Genomic DNA, 24,389 nt, shown 5'->3' on the forward strand with positions numbered 1-24,389 from the left:
TTTGTTTGTTTTGGTTTGGTTTTTTTCCCCCCTAAAGAAAATATAGGTATTCTCTAAGAAACAGAGCTTTTTAATTACTTCAAAGAGGATGTGCTCCATTAAGATTGGGTACATATTCAAACCTTCTCAGCTCGGAAGAGGTTAGTTTTCGGGCTTGTATTCAAGAATGTCTTGTACTGCTGAATAAAATATACATAATCTGGAATTCTTCAGTATTTCATGTATTTACTCATCAGTCTGTGATGATGAGTTTGTCCACGAGAGACAAGCAGTAGTATGTGAAAGGAAACAGTTGCAAAAATACTGATAATGCCCGAAAGGAGAGCAAAGAAACTAAACATTTTCGGTGACGGCAGAAGAAAGCGGCGGAGGGTCTTCCTGGGGAGACGCTCTGGGATGAGCTGCTGGCAGCCGGGCGACCGGCCGAGGCCACCCAGGAGATGGTGCTGTTGGATCGGAGAAGCGGCACAGCCCTGACCCAGAAGCATCTTTCAATGCGGTCCTCCCTGTTTTCCATCTGTGTTGCATGTTACTCTTGGGGGTCCTCGTTTTCTTTTGGGAGAAGAAGGTGTCTGTGTTGAACCCGGCGCGCATCCCGGTCTGTTGTGTGATGCCATTCCCAGCCAGCCAGCCCCGCGCCCTCGGTGGAGATGACGGCAGTGTTTGAAGGCGATGTTTTTCCCTGGGACTGCGTGGCTGGCGAGATGGTAACGCCGAGGCGGGGAGCAGCTTCACAGCTCGCTGCCCTCACCGCAGCCACCGCCTGAGCAGCGCTGTGCCACAGCCGTGCCACAGCCAGGCGTTCCCCCGTGCCCGTGCTTCGCTGCCCGGCGTGGGGAGCGGCACTCCCGCTCCCGGGGGCTCCTCGGGGACCCATCGCCTGCCGGCTTCCCTGCGCCATCCTCCGGGGCGGCCTGTCCCCCCGTGCACGTGCCTGGGAAAGGTAAGCGCAAGGGCGGCTCTGCCGCCGCACGGCGAGGATGCTCCGGGGCCGAGCGTGGGGTGAGCCGGGGTTTCGCCCCCCCCGGCGTGCAGCAGGTGCGGGATGCTCCGGGCAGGGGAGCCGGGAGCACCCCATGGGACACGCGGCTCCCGATGGGATGCTCAGCGCCCGTGCACCCTCTCCCCATGTCTTGGGGCACGAGGCACCAACGTCCCTCCTGCACCCGTGGGCCCCTGGGGGTCTGCAGGTCTGTGGACGGCTCAGGGTGGGGGAATCTGAGGTGGCAAGGGGGAATTTGGGGTTCTTTCAGTCCGGAGTATCTCAGCAGAGCAAGAGGTCAGAGGGTTGTGGTGACGTCTTCTGTTGATTTGCTGTTTTACTGCCATCCTCTCTTTAGGTTCAGTGGTTTCAAATCTGGCCAGAAAAGATCAAGCAGAATCTGGAGCAGGTCAGAGGATGCCCCATGACCAACTGTAGCAGCAAAAAGTCATCAGACTGGGCATTTGCAGAATATTTAATGAAAGGGATCAGCAAAAGGCCTTTCCCTAGCTGCAAGAGGGCTTGTGTCTCTAAGTATTTCTGCACGGATAACCAGGCAATAGTCAGGGGTTTGTACGTGACATAAATCAGTAACTCTAACTTCCCAACTCTTCTGCCGGAGCTCTTTTCTTTTTGAATGGGTATAACCAAAATTAGGTCTTCCTGCACGCAGGCAGAGATGCCAAAGGCAAAGCCTCCTCCACGTATCTGGGTGGGTTACAAGGCCTCACTAAGTGCAGCCACTGTCCTGCTATGAAGCCATTTTGAGTTTGTTGCCCATATCTCTCTGTGGTTGATGTGAACGGTGGCAGCAAAGTGGTCAGTGAGGAAAGAGCTATCATGGGGAGGATGGATGAACCACCCTTGGAGTGGACCCACTGGGCAGGCCAGTGGTATAAGGATTTGAGGATTAGGTCTTTTGTGCTGCATTTCGACTCCTCTTTCTAAATCATTAACAGCAATTCAATGGTTAGAGGTAGGATTTTTTTTTTTAAATTTGTTTTTAACTATAAATGTTAAAGCTCAGCTGACACTTCATGAGGGCTTTTGCTATATGAGTAATGATTTGGCAGTGCATGAGTGCATGAGCCGGGTAAGGAAAGAATTGAGGATACTCTGCTGTTTAGAAGTATTTAAGTGTGTCAGGAGAAGGAAACCAGAAGAAAACATGGAAGAACAACAATTTAGGAAGGAACATAACAGAAATTAAGTAGTCTGAAGCAAGCCTATTCAAATACCTTTGCTTTTCACATGAATTTGAGGTACAGTTCATCTTACTCTGCTGAAGAACTGTCAAGTTTTTAGGCAGGAGCTGGATGCTGCTTGGGCCTGAGGGGTGAGTGCTGTGAGCCGGAGATGGCTTAGAGCTCAGGCCACAACTTTAACTTGATCAAAATGGTCCTGCACAGTTCTGTCTCAGAAAGATAAGCTCTTCCTACATATTAAAGAAAAGTCTCAGCAGGTAGCAGGCAGTTAAGTTACATATTCTGTTTTGCACTAGACTCTTGGATAAAATAAAGTGCTAAGGATCAGCACATTGACTCAAACCTAGGAGACCTCTCTCCTCTGAGACCCCAGACCACCCAGCCGTAGTGCCAGGCCTCCTTTCAACCCAGAAACTTCGTAATTCTTTCTGAGCCAGGAACCCCTGCCCCAACAAGCGGGAGAGTGTTCCCTCTTCTCTGCCTGGTGGCTGAGTGCTTCATTTGAGATGAACAGTGTTGACTTGACTTCCCTCCCATGCAGCCTTTTCATGTCTGGAAGCAAGTATTCTAATCACTAAATCACTGCACTATTGCAGGCAAGCACCTTCCACCACCAGATTGCTACTGATATCAATTACACACCTCAGGTTTGCCAGCTACTGTCCAATTCTTGCTTTTGGAAAGTCTTAAAACAGTGGCTAGGTACCTTTTCCATGCCATGAATTCCACTAAAGAACAGTAATAGTCTGGAGAGAATGTATGTTGCTGACAACAGTAATACTAGGCAAGCAAAGAGGAAATTGGTAGAACTTAGTGGCAGGGACCCTTTCCAAATTTGAAAATCTAACCTCAGCTTTTTTTTTTTTTTACATTGGTTTATTAATTAGTGTAAAGACCAGATGAAAGGGAAATAAAAAGGAAGTATGGTAGACTGCAAAAAACTAAAGGTATAAAATAAGAATGCTTCAGGTTTATCAATCAGAAGAGTAGGAAAAATTAACTGGCAGTTCAGAAGCTGGATCACCCAAGATTAAAGGCAGAAATTAAAGAAGATAAAGACATTGCTGAGAATCTGAATTATTTGTTTGCAGAGCTCTTCGGCACAGAGAATATCAGAGTGATACCTACTGGGACTTGCTCTTTTCTGGTAATCAAGATGTGTCAGAAGGAAGAGCTGGAACAAATCGATAATTTAAAAAGCAGCAAATCATCAGCTCCAGATGGTACATTGAAAAGTTTCGAAGGAGCTTAGTATGAAATAGCTGATCTGCAGCAAAAATATGCCTTCCTTAATTAAAACCAGCTATTTCACTGGAGAAGTGGAACGTAACAATTGTACCTAAAGTTAAAAATGGGATTGAGATAATTTGAGGAAGCACACTATATACCCAGATACACCTTTCTGTTCTATAAGCTGTTCAAAACCAGAATTTAAAGTAGAGAAAAATACCAAACCTGAACAAAAAAAAGAAAGAAGATAGGATCTGAAGAGCAAAGTTTCTGCAGGGAAAAGTCATGCCTCATCATTAATCTATTGTAACTCCAACTGGGACAGGCTTGTCATGGGCAAACAAAAAGCAACCACTGTAATTTAGACAAATCTCAAAGGATCTTTGGCCTAGGCAGGATACTGTGAAACAATAACAGAGGAGTTTACTGCATATCTCTTGGCTGACGTGACCGTGTCAGGCTGCATGTCCAAAAAAGCCCTAACCATCCTTGGCATCTCCAGGCTGTATCATGCCTGTGACTTGTTCCTGATCTGTAATGCTGTTATCTCACCTGTGTGACACCAAGCCCTGTGTTTAGCTGCCCTGGGAGCTAAGGAACCAAGAAAGCCTCTGAGAGAGCTTAGTGGAGGTTGTTTCTGTGTGTCTGTCAGCCCACAAGTCTGAAAAGGTGAATATTGTTGAAAAACCTTACGTGCTGCTTTTAAATTTTAAGTCCTACAGAGGATGCAAAGGGAACTGCAGGAGGGTAGAAACCAGGAGTTGAGGAGCATCAGTGGCAGCTGTGGTGGGAAGCTCTTCCTGTGGGTAGCACCGAGTTAGCAACTTTGTGCTAAAGGCATTTATGGGGAAAGAAAAATATGAACAAAAAGTTAAGACCCTCCAGCTTGTTAGGTAAAGGCAGGGGCTGGCTGGCAGAATGCTTTTAACACTGTCAGTGTCACTCGCTAGAGGTACACCTAGAAAAATTAAAAAAAAAAAAGGAATTTGGTACTAGGGAAATAGAAAACTAATATAGCAAAGAATCTAATTTCAGGAGAAGAAAGAAGAGGGAGTGTATTAATTCCCCTTTCTAATGCTACGCATGAATTAAGTAGATACTGTATTAATCCCAACATTGTTTAACAACATCCCTGTATGTTTATAGTGAATATGCTGGATGAGCTGAGAGGAAAATGTCACCATAACCCATAAGTTCCCCCTTAAAAATGTAGGTTTTTTCTATCTTAATTTTATGCAAATTGGGACTATCTGTGGCCTCCTCATTATGTTCTTTATTCCCACATCCTGCTTCAAAGGTTCCTCCCTGCTTCTGTGCTGTCAGCAAAGGTTGATAAACTGACTATATCACCTGGAAAAAAATCTCACTAGGATTCTGTAGAATAGCTTAAAAAAACCAAATAAAGAAATAACAAATAACCAAAATAACAAATAACCAAATCCTTAAGAAGTATTTCATGTTTGGAAATGCTAATACATTCTTTGTTAATAAAAATTTACAGTTTTCATTAACTTCAGCCAGTAGTTCTTTGCTCTTTTAGACAGACAACTACCTCCTTCTTTCTACTTCTTTATCCTTTGGTTTTGCCTATCAGTCCTTCTCCATTTCTTCTGATCTCTTCTTCCATATATTCTTCCCTCTGCCCTAGGATCTTCCTTTTCTCGCCTCCCTCTCCCAGGTGTGCAGATGCTGCTGTTGCTCCTGCCTCCTCATAGCATTGTCAGCTCACAGCTATACTGACTCTGGTGCCCAGGCAGAGTCAATTAGACCAGCAAAGCTAATTAGAAGGCACAGAATGCTAAGCCTCACCCTTGAGATCTGTACAGCTCAACATTGCAGGGTGCTTTGCTGATAAAAAAATACTGATTTATAGTAGTGAAAAAATGATAACAACCCCCCCCCCCCCAAAAAAAATCAACTAGTTTAAAGGCTTCTGGAATAACCCTGCTGGTTTTCTCTTTACTCTGTCCTGTGCAATGCTTTTCATATCTGTAAGCTCCAGTATACAGCACTTCTAGGATTTCAGTGGGTGTTTGGTAGGGAAGAATATCAGCCATGAGATGCCTGGAGAAGTGCTGTATTTATGGATGGTAAACTAGGCTGTAGATTTTAGAAAGACTACGTTTTTCCTTTTCCTTTAAATTTTCTACGCAGTCACAGATGGGAGGAAAGGATGGTGCAGAGGTGCCCAGGACACTTTTAAATTAGCTAATTTAGATGCAAAGTCAGTTCTGCCATGGCAGCATGGAGCAGAGCAGCATGGCTGATTCACTCAGCTCCCCAACAGTCCCTAGGGTCCCACTGCTCAGCTTTTTCAATGCTCTTTTCTGCGAGAAGTCTCCTGTCTCTGGTGCCATGGGTTGCTGTAGCTCATGCCATCACACAGTAATTCAGCTGCTTGATGTGACAGTTTGATGATATACCGGCTTGTGGGCTTTTCCAGATGCAAAATCCACAGCAGAGTTGAATTGCTAACGCTTCAGGGTCAGTAGGTTTGGGTCCTTCCTTTCCATTTATGAAAACACCCATAACTGTCAAAGCTCAAGAGAACTAAGACCCTACAAAAAATCCGAACCACTTGCACATCAATGCCATCAGCAAATGTTTCTTTGAGCTGGTTTTCATGTCTGAGTCTCAGACCAACACACAGTGATCTTGTTATTTCTACATCAGAAGAATAGCAGACAGCTCTGGCACATCTTCCCTTACCCGAAACTACTTTGGGCTAAATAAAACAATAATATGTTGGTGATGGTTTCCTAGGGCAATTCTCAAACCCACTTTATTCATCATTAAGACAAAGAAAATTGTCCTTCTCAGTAGCAGGACTGTGGAGTGGGAAATAAAGATTATAGGTGCAGTCCTGGGGAAAAGTTTTGTGTTAACTATTGATAACATCTTGGGATCTCTTCTAAGATGTCCAAGTTGTGCGTGTTCAGCTGAGTTCCAGCTAGTAGAAAAAAATATATATGCTTTCTGATCATCCTGACAGAATAAGACAAATTTTAACTATGCAGTATGTGATTTTTTTTTCTCCCTATTCCCTTTCACCATGGCTAAGGGTAAGGTCTTTGATTTGGTGGACAAGTTGTTTTTCATTTTTTACCTCACAAAACTGCAATGGGAGAGTGAAGATTCAGATCTCAGGTCAAGGAGAAATTATTAAATATTTTTCTATTTGGAGAAGCCAAAATTAAAGGAAAATTAAAGCAAATTTTTCTCAGAAGAGGTACATTATTTTGTCTGGTCAGCTATTGTGTTTGTTTCCCATAATTGCTGAGTTCAGCTGGAACTTTAGGTGCTTGGTCTCTTTGAAAATCATGCCCAGGGCTTCCAAATCCAGGCAAAGGGCCATGATGACTTATGCAGTAGCTCTGGTACAGAGGATCAAATAGAGCCTCTCTCTTTCAGAGGGACTCTCTTACCTCAAGGACCTCAAGGACTATAAGTAGTGAAACCTTGCTGTTTAAAGTCCTTCCCACTTTGAATCATTCCACCAGGGAGTGCAGTCCCCAAGTTAGCACAAAATTATGCAGTTCCAAATAGGACACTGCATCTGAGCCCCCTCTAGATTATTATCTGACACTACATTTTGTCTTGTGGAGATCATAAAGAGTGCATGATGGAGCCCTTAACATCTCTTTTAAAGAGTGCTGGGAGTTGGTAGCCTGAGAAGATGACAGGAACCTATCAATTTGAGGATTATTAGTAGGCAAATCCTTGTTTCACTGTAGTGTAGTTCATTCTGTTCACTGTCCTGCTTTGATTGGAATTTCAAATGCTAAAGCTAACCTAATCACTGTAATTTTACCTCCTGTTTTTTATATGTCTGCTTCTAGTTGACCATGCTACGTTGCCATCTTGCTTTTTCAGTTTGGATGTTTCCATTTAGATCTTCTGAAAACAAGTTTACCCCATTCTGGCATGCAGAACTTTCCCAGTGAATCCTGGAGATTGATTTCTGGAGACTTACTTGACTTTGAGATCACATCCTGGAGGATGGAGGTATAGAACTATAATTGGTTTCTCAGAGTTTATTTTCTCCTCCTACTAGTTCGCACAGCAGATGAGTGATTCACTCACTTAACTCTAGATTGGCTCATGAGATTGAAGAGCCTGTCCTTGCACTCATATTTTAAATGTCGTCTACCATTTCTTTATAAATAGGCAGTTGAATAATATTAAGTTTGAAGCCAAAGTATCTATTTTCTTTACCACACTGAAGCATAGCTGAGAGCATCCAAAGTTTGGATGTTAAGATGTTAAGAAAATGGTGTACAGTTTTTCAGAACACACTGATGCTTTTGTTGATACACCCCGCTGGAGCCCAACAAATGTGTATTACATTTATTACCATGCTAATAGAAACCCCTATGCTTTCTGATGAAATTCGAAGAGGCACTTAGGTTTTTCTTCTGCTTGTAATTAGGGCAGAGCAGACAGTTGAGGAGGAGACCCTGACCTTTTACAGCAGTTTGTACAGGGACCGTGGTCATGACACCAGAGCAGGCATCATGAGACTCTTTAAGCTTTGTTACTGACTCTGCTGGAGATGCTTCCTCCGGGGTTCAGATTCTATTTCCCCTTACATCAATGATTTAACTTAATTTTTTTAATCAATGAACTGATACATATTAACCCACAGAGGAGAGTTTGTCCTTGAGCTTCTTTCTGCAGCGCCAGTGACAAGTGGCCAGAGAAACTAGGTTGGTTTGTGCTGTCTCTGTGTCCTCCTTGGGAAAATGGGCTGTAAGTGGTGGGATACACAGGCTAAAAAGCTCTTTGCTGTGGTGCTGCTGTGTCATAACCAGTGTGTAAAACCTGTGTAGGTTTTAACATGAATTAGGTAACCACTAGCATCTGTATGGAAGTGTCTACATGTGAAACAGCTGTCTGTGCTCAGATCATAGTCTATGGTGGTCTGTCAGTTCCTGCCAGAGTGGTCCAGAGAGGTGTGCAAGCACCAGGGGCCCATTTCAGTTGCTCACAGTTAGATATCTGGTGCCACTTGAGATGCCCTGGAGTAACTGGGACATCCCCAGAGCAATGAAGATTTAGCACAGGACTTTTGCTGTTCTGGCAGCTGCAGGCCACACCAGACACCTCCATCTGTCAGTTCACACAATCAAACCCAGTAGTCTGCTTGAAGGTAGGTGGAAATGCTCTCAAGGGTCTACTTACTGTATTGGTAAAATCTCCCAGTGATTGCAGCCTGGACACAGCACTCACATGTAGACATCTGGGTGGAAGAGCCTTCAGTTCCAGCTGCATCCAGCCCCTTATGGCTAAAGATACAAGTCTGGCTTCCAGAGACATTTAGAGTTAAATAACTAAGTAAGAATCTCCAAAGGGCAAGATTTTCAGCCCGTTTTTAATAGCTATTACAGGAGCAAAAGAAGTGCCCTCTGAAACTGCCTTTCATCAAACTGACTATAGAGAGACACTAGGCATATAGCCATTCAACTTTCAGGTTAAGAAAGGAAAAAGCTTTCCACTTTTAATTCAGATGTAATCCTTTTAACTCCACTGACCCAGAAACAGCTTTTTTTCAGTTAACCACAGAAAAGGCCATATAGGAGAAAAAGTAATGATATTCTGAGCCTCAGGAGCATCTTGAATATTTCTGAACTTTACAAAATGAAGTTGACTTAAAGGTAATCAGAATTGAGCTATGCATAAGCTAAAAGCTTACTGTTCTCCCTTCTCCAGATAAAAATTTACACCTTTGCAGCCCAAAAAGTCTGTGGAAATGGGCATACTTTCTCACTCTGTTTCCCTGGACAATTTCAGTCTTCACCACCTGGGTCGTAGTTTCTTATCTTTTCCCTCTATTTTCTTTCTTTTCGAAAGATGAAAAGGCCACAATTTCACTTCAGTTGTTCTGGGAGACATACAAACCATGATGGCTGCTGTGGGATTGATGGGGGAAGTTTAGTGTGGGAGTAATGACATTTTCAAATTAAGGCTGGCTGACCCAGAAGCTCTTTATAGACATAGCTCATTTAGAAGCTTAAGTGAATTACATGGTCAAAGTTTTAAAAGGAGGTGGCAGGGGAAAAACTGGGACAACTGAAAAATTGTGGCAACAATGGATGTCTGAAAAGTGCCATAGAAACGGTGTAAATCCACAGTTCACTGATCACTCTGGGGACATAGGAACATGGAAGTCATTGCAGAAAAGTAAAGAGTAAATCTCAGTGGGTGTTGACTAAGTTAATTCCAGTGGGATTAATTTTACTTACATCAGTTAGAATCCAGCTCTCATCAGTGTGGGCTGATGGCTCCGGTGAGCAGCCAATAGTGTCAACTTGATATATAATTACATAATATTATTTTGCATCTATAGTTGTCCAGAATCTAACATTCTGCAGCTATTCTGATTAGTTTTACTTTTTATCTGTATATAGATCGTGAGAATGATCCAAACATTAAACAGAGCTCACTTATTTATTCTTGGTTTCCATATATATGTATGGAAAAATGTATATTTATTTATCAAGTCGAGTCCATAGAGGTATTGGGATGAAAAAGCTAAGCAGATATTGGCAGCTAGCAAATTCCTCATGGTCACTATTCTGCTCTGAGATCTCTGAAGAGGAGCATGTGTGAATTTCTAAGGAGATCAAGCAACAACAGGACACTGACAATTTGGTGTTTGTTTCCTCTGGTGCCTTCTTTATAAAGATCCTAAATGATCCTACCATGTGCAATGAAGAGAGGTTCACAACAAATATGATGCCAGAAACAGTTCCAGGCTGCTGCAGTCCAGCATTGGCAGGGGATTTGCACAGGAGCCCTCCGGCAAAAGCAAGAACAGTGTTGAGATTCCTGGGTCTCGTCTCTCCACAAAGACAAGGCTCTCTGTAGCAATCACCTACGCACTCCAGGTTTCCCTTTACATATGGTAGCTGTTGCAGTTATGAGTGCTGTTTGAAGCTATTATCAAAGTTTGCTCTGTGAAAATAAACTGCAATGCCATCACAACTTAATAGTTCTGGAGATCAGCTAGATTGATAGGGTACGACTGCAGCATGAACCCATAAGTGAACTGCTTTCCACTGGGGCCAGCAAGATACTGAGCTCATATCCATTTCAGGAATAATCTTCTGTTGGGAGGGGCCCTGGCAGTCAGTGATCAGCAAAACATATTGATGGAGCTGGCTGTATTCCCTGTCTCTAGCTTATTGTCATGACCTGGAGCTTGGAATAAGAGCAGAGGTCATTGTGCTGGATGAATAGCTCCCAGTGTTCCTTGGGGAAACACCTGGGAGGGTGTCCCATCCTAGGGAAGCTGATGAAGGTAAGTGCCCAGAGGAAGGCAACAGGGATAATACTTTTGGCATCCTGAAGTGGGAGATAACATGACCGGGTGTGATACTTCTAATGAATCCCTCCACGTGTGCCTCCCTCAGCTCAGCCATCTCTACTTCTTTCTTTGAACCAGCACCAATATCTCTTACTTGCAAATTTCCATAGGCAGAATTTGATTAAAATAACCAGAAATCAAGCACCTCTACCTTCACATCCACTTTTACTTCTTCTTGTAATTGTTTGAGTTGATTCTTGCCATCCCTTTGCTACTCCAGACGCTTTCACAGCTTTAATACGTCAAGACAAAGTGTAGGCAACCTCACCTATCAGTCATCCTGCTTCAGGGCAGCAGGTGCCTTAGCAGGCATTATTTGCTGGAAGGAGAGATTTCACTTGGGTTAGGCTGATGTGAAGAGCAGTTGATGTTGGCAGTAGAACTGGAGGAAAAATGATGGTCCCATGCACATTGGGGGTGGCTAATGCTGTCACTAGAAAATGTTGTCCCTCTTTTGGAATGCATCTGACAAGCGTACCCACCTTCACTATTAGTTTGGATCATGACAGGAAAAGAAACTCTCCCATATACAAGACACTGCTTGTCCTTCGCTTATGTAAGTCAGAGCTATTGCTTCTGGGCTCTCACTGAATGCTTCTTTTTCTCTGTACTTTTCCAGCTCATTTGATACAGTTTTGAGTTGTGGGTTGCTGGGGTTTTTTTAAGGGTTTAAAAAAAAAAGATATATTAATTACACAAATGCTTGGTGGAGAGCAAGGCTCATGTCAAAAGGTTTAAGCTTTGGGTTTAATTTGGATGAATGCCTGAAATTTAGCTCTGAACCAGTGGCAGTCTTTGAATTTATAAATACTAATATCCACCTGAGATTCTGGTCCAAAGCAAGAGCAAGGCTTTTATTCTGCTCAGGTTCCTCATTTCTACTTATCACCATAGCAAATTAGCACTTTTCAGGCAAGCAACAAGTGACATGACTAACAACCGTGTAGTGCTTATTCTTTCTTCCCAGCAGTTTCAGTGAGAACAGCCAAGGTCTGGCCCTTCAGGTCAAGGACTTAAAGAAGTGTTTGATATTTTTGAGGACACTTGTAAATTTTAATACAAATTATTTTTTTTTGGGAGTTTGTCTGCTCTTGGCTGGCCCAGGTTAATCAAGTATAGGAAACAGGTTCAGCGTCCCTTCCCAAAGCCACAGAATGAGCAAATGTCCATAACAAGTGTTTAGCAACAAAAGCTGGAACAGAGTAATCAAATCAGATAAACTGGATTATGAAATCAGGTGAAGGCATGACAACAGGACAGGAATAACACTTTTGTTATGATAAAATTGTAGAATTTAACATGTTCATGCATTTAAAAAGTAGAATTTAAAAAACATTACAGGATTTAGAACTGACTTGGAACAGATAAGTAAAGCCTGAATTTAGGATGTAGTGTATATGATAAAGTTAAGAAATTCAGGAGGGATTTTTTTCTGACTAATTGTCAGGACCCTGGGCAGAAATGTCTGTATTACTTGTGCTGTGTAAGCAAGCATGTCTAGTTTCAGTCTGCTCTTACCCACATGCATATTCTCATATATATTTGCTGATTCCTGCCCCAATACAGATAAAGTCATGCTGTAATCTCTTGGTAACAGGCTGTCTGGGTGGACTTGAGAATTTTCACCTTATGGTAAGGCTGGAAATATCACCAAAGCAGAGCATTTTGTGCTAGTTGGAGAATTCTGTTTCCAGTGTCAAGAAACACAGTACAAACAAAACGTCACCTTTCTGACTGCCAGACATACTTGGTCTGAGCGCAGGGCTGAGGGTATCCAGCAATACTGTAGTCTGGAGGAACTCTTCTTTCACCTGCAAAGGTTATCAGAACTGGGAACTTCTTTTCTTAACCACCTATGATTGAATACTGTTAGTATTTAATACTTGTATTGAATCTCAGATAATTGCTAAAGTGCTGAACTTCTGTCTCAACTTATCCACATCCAATTAATAATATTGATCACCCTACACTGACCTTGAGAGTTAATAACTGTTTTTTCCCTTAGTTTCCCTTGATGAATGATGCTTTCTACATGCCAACTCATAATTTTGTCAAAGTGTCAGATCACAGAGTCTGATCCTGCAGACACTGAAATGCAAGCAGTGCTTCCTGCAATGGCAGTTTCTTTGGGACCAATAGGACTATTTATGTCTAGCCTGAGAAAAAAAAGTACTTTTTTTTAACCGTACTTTGCTTGGGGGGAAGTCTATACAAACATTTGTGTATGAGCCAAATTACTTGAAAGCTGCATAGGATACATGCACAAAGAGTTAAGGCTCCAAAAATCAGGCCTTATTTTCTCCATCAACTAGCTAAGTGGCTCTTTTCTCCATGTAATAATAAAGTGGGTATTTTTTCCCCAAAAAGCCTTTCCTGAAGTAAACACCTTGGTTATGACACAAAAGAGAGAAATAATTGAAGCAATTTATTTGTCTCATCTCATTTGGAGGGACCTTTAGAGGTCTTTTTGCTCTAGGTAATCTGAAGAACTTCTTTTTCCTGAATTTAGTTATTAACAGGCTTCCCTGTTTACCTAATCCTTACCTTGCTAATATTATCTTACAATAATCAACAGTACTGCTCTTGTTTTGTGTGACATTTTTTTCTTAAATTCCTACGGCACTATGTGCCTTTAGCTCATGCGTAGATCTCTTTGGAATCCTTAACAGAAGGACCAGAGCTATTGAAAGCCTGGAAACAGAGAATTTAGCAAATAGGGTTCCATCAAAGTCACTGAAATATATTTATTTTCTGCTGCAGAGAAGTCAAACAAATTTGGAATGTGTGAGGTGGCACTCCCAACCCAGAGCTCAGCATCACTGAGAAAAGCTTTGTGATGCTGTATTATCCAAGAGACACATAACAAGGGAGTTTTGGGGAAGAAATACACCTCCACATTCGTTTTCTCACATCAGCACTAACACCCATTGGTGGAGCAGTATGTGGGAATGGTGTGCTGATAATCTCACTGCACCTTCTGTAGAGCAAATGGAGCATGTTGTCCCATAACAGCAACCACTCACCACTTTAGCACTGATTTGCCTTCCCCACAGACACATATAACTGCCCCCTTCCTTTGGACAACGGGCATCATCTGAAGACACCTTCTCTGTGTAAAAAGCATCTTGACGAACTCTTCAAACACTGCCTCTTCCCCACATTTGTACTCATTTATCTCCTCCCCACTGCATCCTCAGCTAAAGCAGATTACTGCAAAATCCATTTAAAAAGAGCAGCAGTTTTATACTGAAAGATATCTAGAGGGCAGCAAATCCAGAGGGAAATCTCATCCTTCAGTGCAAACGAAACCTCCTCTTTTATTTAATTTCGGAAAAATCAAACACAGAGTTACATAAAGCTTTTTTTTTTTTTTTTTCTCCTTCTCTACACAAAGAAGCAATAATGATAAGATCTCTCTATAAGGCTGAGATATAATCATACCTGGGAGCAAATTTTTAATTTGATTAAAGCTTACTGTAGTGGCCAAAACCTCTAAGTTCAGGTGTGAGTTATGAAGAAACTGTTCGGCCATCCATAATCCTATCTGAAAGCAAATGTATTTTTAGATTACTGCTGTGTGACACAGAATGCTCCTGAGTTATTTGTGTATAACTGTGCTCAATGTGAAGGATATATTTAATTTAATATTAAGATGGTTTTACTGATGGTAATTCTGGTTATTCTTCATATTTTGTTCAAACTGTAGTTGCCCATACAGTAGCTGGGATCCATTTAAGTGTTAGTAATGGAAATCAAGGTTTCTGTGACATTTTGCTTTATTTCATACTGCATTCTTAAGCACATTTTGAAACTCTTGGACAAGTGTTTCTAAAATTACACAAACTGAATTTCATCACCAACAGTTGATGTGTACAAATATTGGAAACCTCTGTCTCATCTCCCTTACATCTTATGTTTGGTACTTGAGGTTTGGAATGTGGCCATCAAGAAGTTATCAGAATGCTTAAAAAAAAAAAAGTTTAAAAGTAGCCATGCTAATGGTTTTAGTTTTTACTCAATTTTTGAAAATGTTCACTTTAATTATGTATGAAAAACTGACATTTATATGTTGACAGATGTAAGTAGAGGCAAACCAGTGCAACTCTGTGTGGGCACTGTCAGGAACTAGAGGGAGAACCAGACAAGCTCCTTTGAGCACACTTGGGAGTGTCCTCATCAGTGCCTAGATGAAGAAGCCATGCTGAGCACCTTGAGATGCATCCCCAAGAACATGCACAGTACAGCTGTGCCATTGGAATCTGTGTTTTGTCCAGCCCAGGCTGCAAACACAGAGGTTAAGGATCACAAGGGAGCATCCCTGGGTGCTGAAGCCCTACTTTGGCTTCAACCTGCTAGGAGGGACATCTCCCATTCCTCATTTTCTGACATTGCAAAATGGGGTCAATGAACTGACTGACCTCAGTTGATTTGATATTTACTTTTACATCTACCGATGAAAAATGTGATTTGAGAGCTGTAGGGGATTTTTGTTATCAAGGGGCAACATATTTGCATTGAAATAGGACAGGATGTATACAGGAGAGAGGAGGATTGGGTCTGCATGATGAGTTTTTTGCTGGAGAGCATGGCTGAAATGAGAAGGATTTGTGTGGTACCTGATCAGCATTTATGGCAAAGTCTATACAAGACCACAGACAATTTCCTGCTAATTGCTTTTCCTCTGATGTACAAACCCCTTTTTCTGGTCTCATACATGTGGTGACTTTGCACAGCTAGCATGATAATACATTAAAATATCAGGGAATCTGTGTCACTAGAATAGTCAGTCATAAATGAATACACAAAAGGCAGCAACCTCCTTAGGTGCTTTCTATCTCTCAACATCCCTGTTCATTTCTTCTGCAGGAAGGGATGATTCTCTTTCTTCCTTCAGCTTTACTGGAGTTTTCCTTTTGTCTCAGGTAAATGTTTATAACGTGACCACTCAGTGTTTTCTAAAGCAGCTGCAAATTTTGAGGTGCTGGTTCAGAATGATGCACTGCCAAAACCTGCTGGCCTGTTACTGTTCCAAATCATAGAATCATAGAATGGCTTGGGTTGGAAGGACCTTAAAGATCATCTATCTCCAACTCCCCTGCCATAGGCAGGGACAACTTCCACTAAATCAGGTTACTCAGAGCCCCATCCAGCCTTGGTCTTCAAATGTGCCCAGGGATAAGGAATCCACAACCTCTCTGGACAACCTGTTCCAGTGACTCACCACCCTCAGTAAATAATTTCTTCCTAATATCTAAACTAAACCTACTCTCCCTCAGTTTAAGGCCATTCCCCCTTGTTCTATCTCTACATGCCTTTGTGTAAAGTCCCTCTCCAGCTTTCCTGTAGGCCCCCTCTAGGTTCTGGAGAGTGCTTCAAGGTCTCCCTGGAGCCTTCACTCCTTCAGGCTGAACAGCCCCAACTCTCTCAGCCGGTCTGCACAGGAGAGGTGCACCAGCCCTCTGATCAACTTAGTGGCTCTCCTCTGGACTAGCTTCAAAAGGCTGATGATGTCTTTCTTGTGTTGGGGGCCCACACCTGGCTGCAGCACTCCAGGTGGGGTCACACAAGAGCAGAGTAGAGGGGTGGAATCAACCCCTTCAATCTATTGGCCATGCTTTTGATGCAGCCCAGGATGTGGTTGGCCCTCTGGGCTGCATTTAAAGGCAATATACAACTGCTTTTTGTTTGTTTATGGTTGGGTTTTTTTTGTTTTGTTTTGGTTTTTTGTTTGGGTTTTTTTTGTTGTTTGTTTGTTTTGGGGTTTGGTTTTTTGATTATTTTTTTTTAAGGTGCTTAATTCACTTAATGCATTGGTCAAAAGGAGAAACTTTTGGCCCCTGAGAGGCATAAGCCTCTCCTCCCTAACCAGCAGAGTCGGCCTGGCTCTCTGTGAGCTGGGTGTGGTCCTCTGACTTTTACAGTGAGAGGCTTCACATCTGGGATATCAGCTCAGAGCCTGATCCAGGGGGCAAGATGCTATTTGGGCAGCGTGGAGGCGGGGCAGAGCAGCAGGGATGTGGTGAGGCAGCTGCCAGAGTAATCTGGGAAAGCAGCTTGGGGGACCCCTGCCCCCCTGAATGGCTTGGGTATGGGACAGTGGTTGTTGCAGGCAGAAGACAGTTGATATCTACCTGGAATGGGAAATGGGGAAAGGGTGCCCAGGTCAAGGGATCTCACACAGGAGATGTGATTTCTGTCAACAGCACTCTGTAACACCACCCTCAATCGTACTGCCCTTTTCCTTGACTGCATGGAACAGGCCCCTTTTCATGGGCAGAGAACGCATATTGTGTGTACCCTGCCCTCTGAGTACTGGGTATATCTGAGCCATGAGAGGTTAAACTGTTTTGGACTCCCACGGTTGCTCAGAAAACTCCACTGCCTTGGGCTTCATAGATGAAATATAAACACCATTTACATCTACTTAAAATCTGAATTGAACTTGAAATTTCTGTTCGGTCCAGTCCTGAATGTAGCTACTGCTAAATTGCTCCATTAACTATAAAGCAAAGTTAAATCTGCTGTGTTTTACTTTCATGAAATGCTTCTAAGCAGTGGTAATATTCCTTTTTATTGTGTTCCTTTGACTTTACAGGAAACTGAAAGCTTTGTCCTAAAAAAAAAAAATTAAAAAAATTCAGGACTAAAATACCCATGAAAGCAATGCAAAGATTCAAAAAAGAGAGAAGAAGGGAGCAGCATTACCAGGAAGAATTAAGAGGAACAACACTGGAGCAACTTGCTGCTTTGCCTTTTCCTTTCCAAACGAAAAAGGTGGTCAAAGAGCATAGTCAAAGAGCCCCACTGAGCAGATTACCTCAAGTACTTGTGGAAAAGACTACAAATGCAATCTAGAAAGTCAATTGCTTCTTTTCATTCAGATAGAATTTTTCAGCTTCTAACATGGAGTTAATTGCCTCTTTTTTTTTCTCCCTCCTTTTTTCTTGTAATGGTCCTTTGCATAGGTTTAGTCATCCTTGAGGGCAGCTGCTCCATCTATACAGCAATTGCCAGATGATTACCACTTTAATGCTTTCACTGAGTACTTTGCTGGTTAACCTCCTTAACTGGAGAGCTGTTTATTGTTATTTATGTCTTGTCAGCATAGAGGTTCATTAAGCATTGGTAAATGACATGTTTTCATATCTGCTGACACTAGAAATGCAATATGATCAATTGCAAATTGATTTCAGTGCAGCAATAGAGTGCATTTAACACACATCAGAGGATCATTTGTACAAGCAGAGCTCGAATTGTTATGGCTTTTTATGTCTCTCTAATATCAAAGTATAAATTCTCCTAAGTCAAGCAATTCTTAGTAAAACAAAATGCAGAACTCAGTCCAATAAGTGATTGCATATCCCAGGCCAGGTCTCTGCAAGAGAAGGTTTGGATGGCAGGATGCTGGAAGTGCTGAAACAGCCCTGATTGCCTCAGTTCTTCCAGGAGGCAGAGAAGGGCTGGGGCATCTCTTGCAAGCATTCTGTCCCATGCCTCAGGCTGTACCAGGGGTAGCTCTCCAGCACTTTCCCTCTCTTGCTAGCTTGCCATCACCTCCCTTTCTCTGCCTGTTCCTTCTCCATCAGGACGGTAACACTGAGTCTTGCCCACAGCCCTGGCAGGTCTGGAGATGGCTTTGTGTGTGTGTGATTCCCACAAACTGAACTGACAGACACATCTGTGGCCAGGTCCTGTGAGGGGATCAATGATGGGGAGTTAAGAGCTTCCAATCTCTCAGATGTAAATTGTCTTTTACTGCTCTGCTGTTTGCTCTCCTGGCAAGGAAGCTGGGTCCAAAGTGCTGCTTTCTGGTATTACTGCAGGAGCAGTTCCTGAGGAAGCTGCAGTTGCTTCTAGTGGCTCAAGACCATTGTTAAACTGAAAGTCAGCCTTGGGGATGGGGATGCTGAGGTTGGATGGCAGGGCTCTGAAATCTGTCCTGCTGCACATGGTGATAGAGCATTCACTGCAATAGCACTGTCAGGCACTGGGGATCTCCTGTGCTGTGGAGGTTGAGGTGGTGATCTTCTTTATCAGGGCTCTAATCTCCTCTCTGGGATGACCTTTGGCCCAATGCCAAGGGCAGAGAAACAGTGACCCTATCCTCTCAAGGTGCCTCCTGCCCAAAATTGTACTCCCTGTCCTGTCTCTTTCTGAAAATTTCCAGGAACTATTGATATTTCTGTAGTTTTGAGACTGCTCTCTCCTGTAGCAGTGTACTTGGACTGGAGTTGGTCACTTTCCAGACACTGAATTTATAGACCCCTTTCTTCAGAAATTTGTCTCAGTGGCAGGGGTAAGATTTTCAACTCTGCACATTTTATGACCCTAACCCTAAACCTAACCCTAAACCTTTAGGGTTAGGCACATAATATGACACAGATTTACCATAAGAGCTAGGAAAAGCATATAATTATCTTAAAAAAAAAAAAATTCAAAAAAAATAAGAAAAAGAAAACAGTAGAAAAAAAATCTTTCTGAGCAAAGGTTTTCATTAAAAAGCATTATCATGTTTCAATTTAACAAAACACTGTAAAATAAAAGAAAACCATGGATGCAGGCAGTAGCTCTGAGAGGATCCAGTGCTCATTTACTATGTCAGGGCATATCTTCTGTAGAGTTAGACTATTATTTTTCTCTAGTGTTCTGTCACACATTGTTGCATGTCTGAGATTCCTCACTAGTAACTGAGAAAAAGTGGAGAGGATTTACTTGAATTAAGTCCATTATTTTATGTGCTGGAGGAAAAGAATGGCTTGTTTTGAAATTGCTTTGGGAAGAAAGTAAGATCTTACATTGTTTTAATAGGGGTAGCTTTGGTAATTCACAATCTATACGTAAGTCAAAACATTTTGACATTCATTTGAAGAATCCTGACTCTTAACTTATGCTTTCCTTTTGTTAGAATATTTGTAATATGCTCTTGGCTTTATATGTTGCAATAACTTTCTTGGTTTGTCTTATGAAAATGAAATTAAACTTCAGATTATCCTTTCTGTATAGAAAAACCATGAGTTTCCAATTTAATCTGTTTGGTTAGTGACATTCCTGAAGAAAACTATAATCTTCCTACTTATACTTATTCTCACCAAATATCCAGAATGATATTTGCTCATGGGCAGTTGCATTACCGGTTGTGTCTGTTTGCTCTCTGTGGATTGGACCCTGGGAAATAGCCTTGTTTCAGAGCCAGGAGTAACAGAATGCTAAATTAATACTATGGCTTCCTAACAAAATGTCTTTGATGTAAGATTTCAATATCCTTATTTTGTTAGAGAGCCACAATACTAGTTTAGCATACTGTTATTCATGGTGCTGAGATAATATTGATGGGTTTATTGAGAGTCCAGCTGTGGAGTTCATGCTGAGGGGGAGTCAGACAGAGGAAGGCAAATTTGTCTGAGTTTATGACTATAAGATGGAGTGAGTGGCAGAGCCAGTGATTTCAATCTTTGTTATTAATGTGTTAATTGTCTCCTCCCCTTTTTCCTACTTTTGTTGGTTTTTAGCACAGTGTAAGGCCAGACCCTGCCCCGGGGAAAGCCACAGTGCACTGGCAGCAGAGGTTGCAAACTGTGTCTGAATAAGGCATATTTAAAAAAAAAGAGTACCTGTTGGTCACAAAATGGGAATTTCTGTTTTAGGAAAGCAATGATAAACTTGACAAAGGATAGACAGGTGAAAGAAGAGGGGCTGCCTAAGGGAGGTTTGAGTGTCTAAGCAAAAAGTGTAGTGATTCCACTACATTCTTGACAGCTTAACCAAACTCTGCTTGTGCACACAACACAAAAAAGTATAAGCAACATGGAAGGAAGGAAGGAAGGACGGAAGGAAGAACGGAAGGAAGGATGGACGGAAGGAAGGATGGACGGAAGGAAGGAAGGAAGCAAGGAAACAAGGAAGGAAGGAAAGAAAATACAACTGCCCTGTATGTCTTCAGAGCACACATACATTCCTTTTAAAATTCACCAGAAGGGATAGTATTTGAATGTATGGCATGCACCGAGCAGTAATAACCAAAAAATTTGAGATCATGGGGAGTTTTGCTATTTCTCTTTTCTTTCTTAAAATCATTTAAAAAGCAATTTAATTTCAAGAACAAAAGTAAAAGATCAGGAAGATCTCTATGCAGAGAATTTATAGATAACTCTGATAGTCAGTTATCTAATTTGTGCATAACTCTGGATGATGATGCCCAAAATGCAAGAAAACAAGATCCCAGAGCTCTTCAAACTGATCTCTTAAAATCTGCTGGAGACATGTCAGGGCCAGGCTTTCACAGAGGCACTGCAGACTCCAGTTCTGCCATATCTGGCTGTCCAAATAGCAGTGCCACTACCAGGCTGTAAGACAGAGAAGTGCTTCTCCTCCAGGCTGCCTCGAGAGCCCAGGCAGAGCTGGGGTGCTATCCAGAAGGAGGAAACTGCCACTGACATCCTCTGCAGAAAATGTCCTGGGCCAGTGAAGAGGTGGGGACAGAGACTTACCACTCCCTGTCCAGAGGCTGCTGCTCATGTTAGAGCTGTAGCCAGGCTGGGGACAGAGCCACTGGTCCAGCCAGTGGTGCAGGAGGACATAGAGCAGGAGCCATGTGGGAGGCTGTGGTCCTGCTCCACATGGCTCCTCTGGTTTTGACAGACAGGAATCTGAGTATCAATATTACACGTAGTCACAAGGATGAGGATGAAGATTGACCGGAATACCAAAAGGACCAGTATTTCATTAAAGAGAATAGATTTATTGACTGTCTGACTGAAGTTAGTTTTGTATTTACACTTTAAAAGTTTTAATTAAGGTTTACACTCATATCATCTAACCATTCCCAGGTTAGTTTTATGCAAACATTAACCTTGACATTTTGACAACTTTTTTCTTTTCATTTAGTCTCTCATTTAAAGTTGTTTTCATTGTCTGTAGTGTAGCGATTCCCTTGGTTCACTTACACAACCAAGCCTTCTGAAGAGTGACAGCTCAGTGTGCCCAGTGGCAGCTCCCAGCACAGCATTTAATTCTCGGCTCAAGCCGAGCAGCGGAGCTCTACCTCTGTGGTACTGCACCAGCATGACACCAGGTTTTGCGAGCAGTGATGTGAAATTTGCCTCCACACGTGCACAATGCACTTGTGAGAACAACACGCTGGTGCCTTCACAACTGGCAGGGCCCAGGGGCCAGCAGAGGGTGTGGGGCCCTCCCTCACCTCTTTGCCTCAGCAAGATTCTTCTCCTGTCCCTCCTGCCATCACATACACATATAAGTCCTGTACCTCCCAGTGCAGTCTGTCTCTCTAGAAGATGCTCCAGTTCCTGCATGGGGGGGCCCTAAGAAATTCCCAGTAACTTCTGCCGTATGCTGGGACCAAGCTGTGCAGTATGGAAAGATCCTTTGACAGCGCCACATGTTGATTTTGAAAGTCCAAGTTCAGCATTGTTGTATCAGAGAAGTGCCCCAAATCACCTAAGAACTTAGAGCAAGACATACTTAAGTATTTCTACTCCAGCTTTCTGAAGATATTTAGGCAGAAATGTATGCAAACTATGTAGGTTTACAGTGATGCAGGGGGGTGCTGTGAAATCATGCTGGAATATTTCCATGGCTCATGCCAATTAAATACCTCTTAAAGGTCTGAGCCTTTAAGTTCAACTGATGTACTTCTTCTCAAGTGTTTTTCTCTGCAAAGATGCTGTGGTTATTAACTCATTGGAGCTCACAAGCTGCTGAGACAGGGCATTTGGGTGTTAATGACAGTACTTTGATAGACAGGCAGAGAGATAGAGAAGTTTTAACCTGTGTCTCCCCAGGGAGACAGAAGAACTCATCAGCTATGAAGAAAGGAATAACCCTCAGCTCTACATCGCTGTACATCTTGCCTTAAGACTGCATTATGTTGGGGAATTTCTGTTCCAGTCTCACTGACAGAATATGAGAAACTGGTCTTTTTCAATTCTTCTGGAAAAGGGGAAGAGGAAGGATTTTGTTGTTTGGAACAAAAGAGCAAAAGTGGTAAGATGGTATAATTCAGAACAAGTCCCATGGAAAGCAGGAAATGTTGGTGACAGAAATTGCTATAGAACAGTAATGGCTGCAGAGAAGCCAGGAATGTAAATATTGTAGTTGTGGCCGTTGAGGACCAACCTTTCCTGTAAAAGCTGCCTGCGTGTCCTCCTGCTTCTCTTTCAAATATAGTCCAGCACATTGTTGACTAGATTAATTGAATGCACTCTCTGGTTCCAGTTTTAGGAGTTCAAGATGACAGCACAGACTGTGTCACTCTTACTAGAGGTAACTTTCTAACTCGAGTGTGACTCAGAAGATAAGAAGAATGGTGACATTTTACGAAGTAGGGCTGCCGAAAAATGTGAGAGATTCTGCCTCATGTAAGGCCGAGGGGAAAAGAAGGTTGGGACTGCATTTTTAATATTGTTTGGGAATCCAGGTTCCCAAGACAGGCGATGCACATCCTTGTGAGCACGAGGGAACACTGAGGAGAGTGCATGACCCTGTATCACCATGTCCCTCCTGGAGACAGTGGCAACATGTTTATAGCAGGAACACAGTCCCTGTTCCCAGAGCGGGGAAGGGCACTGGGGACCTGAGGAACCAAACAAACACCATTTTTAAAAACCTTTGCTCCTGAATAGCAAATACATCTCTCTGCATAAAGGGAGCATCTGAAGATTAACTGAGAAGTAACAAATGTGGGATTTTGGTACTGGAATTAGGATTTAGAGAAATCTGATGAAGCAAGTAGTGTGTAGGGCTTGAGGTAAAATAGGCATGGCAATGAAACTGAGAAAGGAAACACCCTTGGGAATCCTGGAATAGAAACCCTCATTGATCTCTTCTGGAACTGAGAAAGAAAAATCCAGGTCTGCAGATTGACGAGCACTGTGTGAGGGAAAAAAGTAGATTACATTCAAGTGATAGTCCCAAATCAAAAGGAGTTCAGTTGTAAGAGACATGTCAAAGCTTTTTTGCTTATAACTGAACTTTACAGTCATGGATGTTATTCCCTAAGGATGTGACTGTATTGATTCCAACAATAAAAACTTAAAAGAAAAAAAAAACAACAACCCAGAAGACCACATTACACTGAGTTATCCATAAATTATTTTCTCTGTCATGCAAAAGAAGAAAAAGACTGCCTATAAACATCGTGATTAATTCTGCAGCATCCTGAGGTAATGCTCTGTGTCAGAAATGTAAATATTTTCTTTAAAGGAAAGTATTTTTTTAATCATTCCAAAGATTAGTGGTACTGATTTACCACTGACAATTTACTTGTTATTTATTATCAGTTTATTAATATTATAAAAATCTAATTCATTTTCTCACATTGGTTTTCTTTTCTCACTTCGCCTATATTCAAGTCTATAGTATCTGATTCCCCTCTCTGACACAAACTTTATGTATGAACTTGAGTAGAGGGATTAATTTTTTATGCCTCATTTTCCTCCTTGTAAAATATGACTTTTGGGAGGAGAGTTCCCCAACTTTATTCTCCTAACACCTGGAATCTTTCTTCTAGTTTACAGGATGGATGGGACTGTGTTAAGTTTTAATACAGCATCTTTATCTAAATATCTCTATTAAATTAAATAGTTCTTTT

The 24,389-nt window shown here is 42.2% G+C and overlaps 1 long non-coding RNA gene across 2 annotated transcripts in view; it reads left to right on the forward strand.

The window, feature by feature from the left end:
* Positions 1-476: 476 nt before the first annotated feature.
* The window catches only part of LOC116787814, a 161,360-nt gene continuing 137,447 nt past the window's right edge, over positions 477-24,389 (forward strand). The window contains exon 1 of one of the 2 annotated variants that reach the window (XR_004357462.1): positions 477-943. This is a non-coding gene — a long non-coding RNA (uncharacterized LOC116787814). Of the gene's footprint in view, positions 944-7,359; positions 7,423-24,389 lie in introns of those variants that run through there. The other variant, XR_004357463.1, reaches the window with a different exon arrangement.

This window comes from Chiroxiphia lanceolata, chromosome 6, assembly GCF_009829145.1.
Source record: "Chiroxiphia lanceolata isolate bChiLan1 chromosome 6, bChiLan1.pri, whole genome shotgun sequence".
Lineage (NCBI taxonomy): Eukaryota > Metazoa > Chordata > Aves > Passeriformes > Pipridae > Chiroxiphia > Chiroxiphia lanceolata.